Below are 10,128 nucleotides of genomic sequence, written 5' to 3'. Positions count from 1 at the left end.
AGCTTTGCACCCGCACTCGCTCCCATTCCTCATGGACATGACCAGTAAGTGGACATGACAGACAGAGTGGGCGGATTCCATTATGCTGAGCCGCGGGAACCGTTCTACGGCCTGTGATGCAAAATCAGTGGAAGAGTGCCCTTCTCTATTTGAACAGTATTTTGCGTTGCGCGGTCATGTTGTCAACAACGCAGCATGGTGCATCGTCCAGAAACATACAACTTGTTTTCATTGGGAAGGCAGATAAGGCATTTTTATCAGAAGCAGAATCCAGCTCATTACTCCACGTGCTTAATTACATCACTTTTATTTTGGGCCCATTTCGCCGTGGGGTTTGAACAGGCACCTGCCCTGCAGGCAACACGTTCCAAAGGGAATGAAATCAACTTCCACCCGGTGCAAAAACACACCTACCCGGGCGCCTGGGCCAGATTAATCAAATCCCCTCAGTGGCATGGAGCTCCGAGACACATTACTATCAACAGCACCTCTTTCTCAATAAGTGTAGCAAGTTTTCATGTGCACCTCAACATCGCATCCACTTGGAGGATTGCAAACAGGTCAATTACTACATTTAATGATGTTGAAATGCACAAATAACTTGACCAAATATTTACTTGATACATGCTAGCCTTGTGCAGGGTAAAAAGGCCTTACTCATGATACTGGGAAAATAGGATAAGAAGAACAATATATACATTTTGAAGAAATGAATTACTAAATATATGGGGAAAACATGAAGACTCAAAACAATTTGTAATGGGAATTAAATAATGCTTTCTTGACTGAGTCAACTTGGTCAAATATATGACTACCTCCCTCCCCTTTCTACTGACATGATCAATCAATCACTCACTCGTTCACTTCATCCTTACCTCCTTTCCTCTCTCTTTGCATCCTCCCCTCTCTCCCCCAGTCCTTCCCTCTCTCTATCCCTCCCTCCCTCTGTGCCAGGCCTCCCAGTGTGACATGTGATAGATGTGATAGTGTGTGTGGGTGAGATAAGGCCAGGGCCAGGCTGACAGGTAGGTAGGGGCCACTCTACTCAGATGACAGGGTGGTGTGCCTCTTCACTGGCCAAGCAGAACCCTGGCCATCTGGGGCAGACGATCTGGGACAGTGATGGACTGACTGATCTAGGGGCTAGGTGGATGTTAATGGGGAGAGGCAGGGTGCTGAAATGGAAAGGGGATGGACTGACATGGGGGCCATACTAATGGGAGGGGGACTTACTATTACACTCTGTTGCATGTACATTACCATCTATAACCTATGCACCACCATTATCTCACACGCACTCTCACCATATGGTTCCTGTTGAAAAGGAATGCTGCCATTGCAAGGCATGTGGAAATTATTGTATTTCTTTGTCATACAGTAACATATTTGGAGCCATGGAGGTCTCTCAAATGAGTTTCGAATTTGATTTACAGTAGTTTTGAAGCTCACTGGTTGTGCTTCTCTTAATCCTTGTTCGGAATAACTGTGTAGGTGAAGGTCCTAAATGTTTATATGACATACTCCCAACTGTCATTTCTTTTAACGTTTTAGTATGGTGCCAAGAGTTTGTTCAATAGGTTATACTGTATTTACATTAGTGGGGGCTGTGGGGGGAGAGCTGAAGCAGTGGGTTAGCTGGTGTTCCCCAGCCTGTAGCATGGCTAATGTGATTAGCTTTTAGCATTGGTCCTACTGGAGTCATGTCACGGAGCTGGTTACCAGAGCTGAGCAGCTAATTAGCATGTGTATTAGCATGGTGGTAGGAAACCTGCCCTGGAGGGGATCTTAAAATCCCCAAACTCACAGGAATACTAGAGCTAGAGGTGAAAGAGTTGTGGAAGAAGTAGTTCTCCCTCTCTCTATCGGAGGACATGTTTATTATTATTTAGAAATTACAACAGTAGGAATCGTAAATTGATTGGTTGGTTACGGTAATATGCACAGGTACACCATCTCGCCACTGTGTTTATTTTTTGTAGTTATTTATTTCCGAGCTGAGGCCCTAAGTATAGATTTGTCTATGAAAAACCTTTACAGTATTTTGATTGTGAGTTCTGTCAAGCATGCATGACCTTCTTATCCCCGTGGAGGGAAGAGAAAGGACAAGAGCCAGTATGCTATGCTGATTGTGTTCTGGAGGTTGCAGAGGTTTTAGAGGTGAAAGGTTAAAGATGCGGCCCTTCTTTGTCAACACACAATAGGCTGCAGTGGAGGAGGCTCTGGCACAGTGAGCTGACAGGACAGGCAGCTGAGATTAAGTTGAGACATTAATAGGTAGGTCTTACTGAAATATACTGTCAGGGTGGCACCTAAATCCTCAGGGAAACCTGGTCTTAAAACTAAGAACATTTGTCCCTTTGAGGTGCAGGGATGTTTTCTTGTCTTCAGGTGGGACAAGTACTCAGAGCCACTACTGATCCTACATATCACAGTTTAATATTCTGCTTTTACAGCTATCAATGAATACTTCAGTGTATATAGTCAATCGGGTGTCAGGACGATTAGAAAAGAAGGGGCCACACACCAGAGTGCTTTAGAATTTTTCATTCATGTTTTAGCCAATCTTCTTATTTTGTAATGGTGTTAATTGTTGGCAATATGGAGTTGAGTGAATGCTTGTTTGTGCTAATTATTGGTTACACTGCATGTGCTTGGGAGCAGGCTGTATTTCATGGCTGTGTGTGTGTGTGTGTGTGTGTGTGTGTGTGTGTGTGTGTGTGTGTGTGTGTGTGTGTGTGTGTGTGTGTGTGTGTGTGTGTGTGTGTGTGTGTGTGTGTGTGTGTGTGTGTGTGTGTGTGTGTGTGTGTGTGTGTGTGTGTGTGTGAGAGAGAGAGTGAGTAATGGTGTGTGTGTGTCTGAGTTGGGCATATGTGACTGTGCCTGTGAGTCTGATATGGGCATGTGTGTGTGTGTGTTGGTGCATTGTGTTTGCTTGAGGAACACCATATGCCAGTGTTCAGTGGAGGGTGGAGGGTGCAGGGGGCGTCTGGCGTGTGTCGGGTCAAGGGTCAGCTGTTGATAGCAGGGCGGTTTGCTGACATGGCGGGGTGGGGGGTGGCCTATAATGGAGGGATATACCGCCAGGGAACTTTACACACACTACTGTTTTACGTTTGAATGATTGCTTGTCATTGAGTGTGTAAGTGAGAAGTGGACTGGCGTCTAGACCAGTGCACAGCACAGATGGTATGGCACTGATGGACCAATCACAGAGAGGGTCTCACTTCATAGTCAACATGATGAATTCGTGTCTACAGCAAAAGCTACTGTAAGGGATCTCTGATTGTCCTTCTGTCTTCACATTTCTCCTTTGTTTTTCAGGCTTCTACGGTGACCATCCCTTGGAAGCTGAACCAAATAATGGGATAGGTAAGTTGACTTGTTATGTATTTATACTTCATGATAGGACAAATACATAATGATAAAGTAAGTCATTCATGTGATTTCCTGTTGGCAAATCGCCAATTGATGTTCTTCCGTTCATTTTCAGTTAAAGATTTTAGTTTGGAGTATTGTGACCAATTTAATCCAGATAGATCATGTCTAATTGTGACTGGGGATATTTCTTCCACACATAATTTAATGTCGGGCCTGTTACATTCAACCAACAGCAATACAGTGTGAATGGCAATATATGCACAGCTACTGTATGCTTTGTGGATGGCAGTGAAAATTGGCTAAATAACCCCCTCTAGTGGCGAGATAGAATAGTACATGTACAGGTCCTGGGGGTAGTAGGGAGAGAGATGCCCAGACAGGATACTATCACTCCCCCAGATGTTATCTGAATAAACATTCATCACTGACAATATTGTGTTAAAGGTAACCCATAGTTTAGGATATGTGGATTTCAAAAACAACAAAAAAACACTCTAGTAAGCCTATAAACCGGAGTTGATTGGGAGCAATGCTATTCTGCTGCCTTACATCACTACATCCTTTGACATTATTGATTTTGGCTCCTTAAATAAATAATGAGGCTGTTTGCTGACTGTATACAACACTCTGTCAATACATAGTGCCCTCGTAAAAACATGCTGAAAAATTAGAGCCACTTTGTGCTTCATATGGCCTGTTTATTTATTTTACTAGTGTAGACAGTTTTGCCGGCAACCCAGCTCCCTCTGAAATGTAAAATGTCGGCCCATGCTCGGCTCTTCATCATTCCAATTTCAGGGGAAAATAATTAATACAGTTTTTGCTGTTCCTCTTGCGTTTCCGATTTCTGGGTCTGCATAATAACCGTGTCTTCAATGCAGCATGTGACTCCTTCCATCTCCACCAGGGGGACATGTTCATCTGAAAATAGAGCAGGAACCGGCCTACAACATGATGCGCGAGTTGCCTCATAATCCCCTCGGGCGGGTTGAGGATCATGAGAATAAATAGAAAACAATACCTTTAAAAAATCTATAAATGTATCATTCTTGTGCAATGAATATCTATATGCTACATTGAGGTTTTTATTTTATTATTTTAGGCTATCTGGCATTAGTGGATAAACTTTAGGGCAGGGTTTAACAGTTTCATTGTTGGACATAAACCACTAAAAACTTCAGCAAATCAGCTGTTCCCACCTATTCAGGCACATAATAGAGAGACACGTGATCGTATACAAATGTAAGCAAGGTTTGAAATTATTGTGCTTTAGTCAAATACTATATCTGTTTGGGCTTATTGCAGTCAATTTAGTCTACAAATGATTTATAGTTATGTTCTGGCAACCCGCACATCCGCTAAAGAAAAAAAAAACAGGTATGCGACTGAATCTATTTCATGTTCCCTGCTTTACTGCACGTACGCCAAATGTTTTTGGAAACGGCAGAAAAATCGACCCATGGAGGCAAAAAAATAACAATGCCGGAGTTTACTTCGATAAGAGAAATGCGGCAAAATGGAGAGTTGAAAATAAAGAGAAGTTAGAGCAGAAAAGTAATGTTTGTGAAAGATTTGGTGAAGTGGTAAAATAGGATGTGTGGTGGTTGTGAGGCGCTATGCAAATGTGAAAGTCACAAGATGGGGACTTTCAATAGAGCTCGTTAGCTTGTAGTCCTAAAACCCAGAAATGAGTTACCTCTGGTTCGTTCAGCTATTCCTATGGGGAAAGAATAGGGTTTTGGTAGAAGAAGAAAAACATCTCCTGAGCCTGTGTTTACCACAGACCTTATTTAGATGATCTCATAAAACAAAACACATCTCCTAAACCTGTTTACCACAGACCTTATTAGGATGATAACACAACTACATTAATATTCCCATAGGATTTGTCCAACAAACCATGGCAGAGTTAGTGCCTACAAAAAACGGCATTAATATTGCTCTCTATAGACCTAAGGTATGTCAAGGGAACTGTAGCCGACTGTTCATCTGGGTTAAATGTAAACTGAAATCTGGACACTGACTCTAGGTCTCACATAGCCTTCATATTTACTCCTGCAGAATTAAGCATTTCTAGCATTAAAATTACACATCAAATGTAGGCAAGAGTATTACTCTGGAACAGATATATGGAGAAGTATGATTTATTTTCAGCATCTTGAGAGAATGCGAATGCACAGGTAGATACCATCTGTAGAGGTGCTATGTCAGCACCATATTTGATAGTATTTCAACCACGTGAAATATGCATCCAAGCCGAACTGAGATCTTATCAAACATGTTTTCAAAGCTTTTTATCTCCTTACAACCGGTCAAACTGACGTCATTGCACAGTGAATCTTTCCAGTTATCTGTTGGTTATTGCAGTTTCTCCACATCCCTAAACGTCTTTGCTCCGTGACAGAAGCAGTGACGACTTAACCGATGACACCTACAGTGACAGTGACACATGATTTTGTTTGTTTTGGAGCTGTACTCCAGCACTCTGGATTTGAAATGATTCAATGACTATGAGGTTAAAATGCAGACTGTCCTCTTTAATTTGAGGGTATTTTCATCCAAACCATGTGGACGGTTTAGAAAATACAGCACTTTTTGTACATAGTAACCCCATTTTAGTAGTATTTGGACAAATTCACTTATGTGTATTAACGTAGTCAAAAGTGTTGTATTGGGTCCCATATGCCTAGCACACAATGACTACATCAAGCTTGTGACTCTCTTTGTTTTGGTTGGGTTTCATATTATTTTGTGCCCAACAGAAATGATTGGTAAATAATGTATTGTGTCATTTTTAGAGTCACTTTCACTGTAAATAAGAATGTAATATGTTTCTACATTAATGTGGATGCTACCATGATTGTTGATAATCCTGAAAGAATCATTAATAATTATGACTGAGAAGTTACAGACGCACAAACACAATACCCCCTAAATCAGGCAACAACAAAAAATCCTGCACCCCCTATCCAAAAATCTTGCTGCCATCTCTGACTGTAGACTACAGCGTATGATCTAGGTTAGGGTCGGTCGGGTGTGGCCTCAGATTTAAAAAACTTTATCACACATAATTGGGCGGTTGTGGATGGGTGTTAGCAGGCGGGCGGGTGCTGGTGAACAAACAGCTGTCCTTATGCACCACTAGTCTCGGTTTCACAGATACTGCAAGATAATGGAGTGGAATGGAATATTTGCAGATAAGTCCCAAAATATGTCAGTTGAACAAATACATGGTAATGAGCCACACACATACAGTTATTTAGATTGCTGTCACTTTTTCTCTCTATGAACAATCCCCTCAGTTTTGTAAAGGATCTAGTCCGGCAGTTCTTAGTCACCCTATGACCGTGTCTGTGTTCTATGGGCTGCTGTGGGACCATGTGGTTGCAGCCCCTCTTTCTCCTCTCACCGTGGGGCAACAGGCTGGTGGAAAGGGCAGTGCAGGGGTGGGGGTTTTGTCCAATGTTAAGGTCCAGGTTCAGGCGAAGTTCATTTGAGATGCTCCCTTCTCTTCGCCCTGGCTGCGGAGCCAGGTGGCAGAGGTCAGAGGTTAGACTCAGTTCAGAAATTCCTGACCCCACCGTGACTCCATGCTGGCCTGATTGTGTGCAGCTCTACACTGGACTTTCTTAGCAGCCTCTGTGTCCTGGCCCCTATAAACCTGTGGGAGTCAGTAATAAGTGGAAGGAAGCTTGGGGGAACTATTAAACCAGTGCACAGAAAAAGACTGGCATTGTTGCCCCCCTAAGGGAGGAGGCATGGATTTATGAGGCAAAGCCTGATTGGGTTGTAAACTTGAGGAGGCGGGATCAGAGAGTACTCATGGACAACACTAGTCTTCCTCAGCCTATTCACATCCCAGGATGCCTCAGTGCATGGAGTGGGCAGGGGTGATGTGGGGGTCAAGGGGCTGTAGAGTGTGGAGTGTGGAGGGGGGCTGAGGCAAGGCTCCATGAGCTTGTAAACGCTGTGACAGGGGTGGGAATCCAGAGACCCTCATTCAGGGACCAAAACACAGTTCAGAGGGCAAATAGCTGAGTTAGCAACAGCTGTTTTCACCACTACACAGTAGATGAAGTTCTAATCTTGCCACCACTCAAACTCTCCTAAAACAGCAGAGAAGGGGAATGTAAAAATGGAGGAATTTAGCAGCTGTGATCTCTCTTGTTCCTTGTAAATGCTTTCCCCGTCATCTCTGTGGCCTTCGTCATCTCTGTGGACCTGTAAAAGGCGGATCAATATTTACTAATGTCAACCTGGTTTATTTTAATATGGATGTGCTTTCCTGTAGATAATTGATGTATATGTGGAATTTAATAGTCATATTGTCTTAACTTGTTAGAGATGAGAAAGTATGATTAATGATGTTTATTGAAATTGTGGAAAAGTGGTCGTCCCTCCCTGATGGGAAAGTGTTTACAACCATGAGCTTGTCTATGGGTGGGTGTCTCATGTGTCACTCACAACAGCAGGGATGGCTCCACCCCCTGGTCACCTCTAGTCTGACCTGCCTCTGTCCCAGGCTCCAACCCCCCACACCCTCACCACACCTACTCTGTCCAAGGGACACAGTTGACCAATCACTGCTGATTCTGCCATTTCGGAGGTTATCAGTCGCTTGGAGTGGCTCCCTTTGTCCTATTGTCAGTCATTAGCAGCTGTCCATTCACTACAGTGGAATTGGGCCCGGGAGGACTTTCATTGTTCAACTTTGCCCTGAGAGGGTGCCAGTCGGTTTTTCACATTGATCATTACATTATCTCTCATTGTAGCTACTTCAATACCACTTAGATGACTGAACATATTTCATTTGGCAAAATCAATGATTAGGATGAAATGCAATGTAGTTTTCATTGGTAACAGCAAAAAGATACAGTTTCTAGTGAACGTTTACACATTCCCTTGCACAGTTGTCACATTTTGCTGCCTTCAAATGTAATCTGAAAAGGGATTATATTCTACCAACTCTGCACAACTCTTAGGGTGACACACACTGAGTGAACAAAACATTAGGAACACCTTCTTAATTTCGAGTTGCACCCCCTTTTGCCCTCATAACAGCCTCAATTCATCGGGGCAGGGACTACAAGGGGTCGAAAGCGCTCCACAGGGATGCTGGCCCATGTTGACTCCAATGCTTCCCACAGTGGTGGCAAGCTGGCTGGATGTCCTTTGGGTGGTGGACCATTCTTGATACACACAGGAAACTGTTGAGTGTGAAAAACATAGCAGGGTTGCAGTTCTTGACACACTCAAATCGGTGTGCTGGTTTTTAATATTTTGTCTTGGTGTCCAGAGTGGCGCCAGCGGTCCAAGCCACTGCATCACAGTGCTAGAGGCATCACTACAGCTCCAGAGTGCTCCAGGTTCGATCTGGATGACCCATGAGGCGGCGCACAATTGGTCTATCGTTGTCCGGTTTAGGGGAGGATTTGGCCGGCTGGGATGTCCTTGTCCCATCTCGCTCTAGCGACTCCTTGTGGTCGGCCGAGCACATGCACGCTGACTTCAGTTCTTCCCGGGTTAATCGAGCAGCGTGTCGAGAAGCAGTGCGGCTTGGTGGGGTCGTGTTTCGGAGGATGCATGGCTCTCGGTATTCGTCTCTCCCGAGTCCGCACGGGAGTTGCAGCGATGGGACAAGACTGTAACTACCAATTGGATACTACAAAATTGGGAGAAAAAAGGGGTAAATAAAAAAACATATTGTATATATTTTGTACTTGCCCATTCACCCTCCATGTCTCAATTGTCTCAAGGCTTCAAAATCCTTCTTTAACCTGTCTCCTCCCCTTCATCTACACTGATTGAAGTGGATGTAACAGGTGACATCAATAAGGGATCATAGCTTTCACCTGGATTCACCTGGTCCCTCTATGTCAATGAAAGACATAATGTTTTGAACACAGTGTATAGCCATTGTTTTTGTCAAAAATTGCCCAAGCTCAGTAAATTTGGTTGGAAATCATTGATGGAGAGCAATATTCAAACCAGATTTAAGGCAGAGACTGGACCACTCAGGAACACTCAACACCTATTGGAAAGCCATTCTGGTGTGGCTTTGGCATTAAAATGTATGTAATTGTCCCACTGAAAAATAAAACTATCCCACGGGTAATCTATTCAGAAGACTTGAGGCAGGGTTCCTCTAAATTTTACCCTGGGCTTTTCTCCTTGCATATTTCTTTTGATCCTGACAAACTCCCCAGTTCCTGACGGTGACAAGCATACACATAACATGATGCTGCCACCATCTGCTTGAAAATCAGAGACAATATGTTAATATTACTGTCCATCAATGATTCCCAACCAAATTTACTGAGCTTGAGCACATTTTGACATGAGTTGCCCTAAGAGTTGTGCAGAGTTGGTAGAATCTTATTCAAAACTATTTACAAGATGCATTCGTTGCCAAAGGTGCTTCTACCAAGTATTCACTCTGTGAAGACATACCTAACCAAGAGATCTTCATGTTTTACTTGTTCTTACTTAGAAAATGTTCTATACTTTTTCTTTCACTTTAAAAATGTGGAGCAGGTTGTGTAGATCTGTAGGGGGGAAAAAAATCTAATTTAATCTGCTTTTAGATTTTATTTTAAGGTAGCAAAACGTGACAACTGTGCAAGGGTGGTGTAGACTTTCACTAGGCACTGTATGTAGGATCAGTAGTGCCTCTGTATACTTGTCCTCCCTGAAGACAAGAAGACATTATGAAAGATCCCTGAACCTCAAAGGGACAGATGTTCTTAGTTT

The sequence above is a fragment of the Oncorhynchus gorbuscha genome, linkage group LG05 (genome assembly GCF_021184085.1).
Source record: "Oncorhynchus gorbuscha isolate QuinsamMale2020 ecotype Even-year linkage group LG05, OgorEven_v1.0, whole genome shotgun sequence".
Lineage (NCBI taxonomy): Eukaryota > Metazoa > Chordata > Actinopteri > Salmoniformes > Salmonidae > Oncorhynchus > Oncorhynchus gorbuscha.
The sequence above is the reverse complement of the archived record's forward strand: the minus strand, read 5'-3'. Positions refer to the sequence as shown.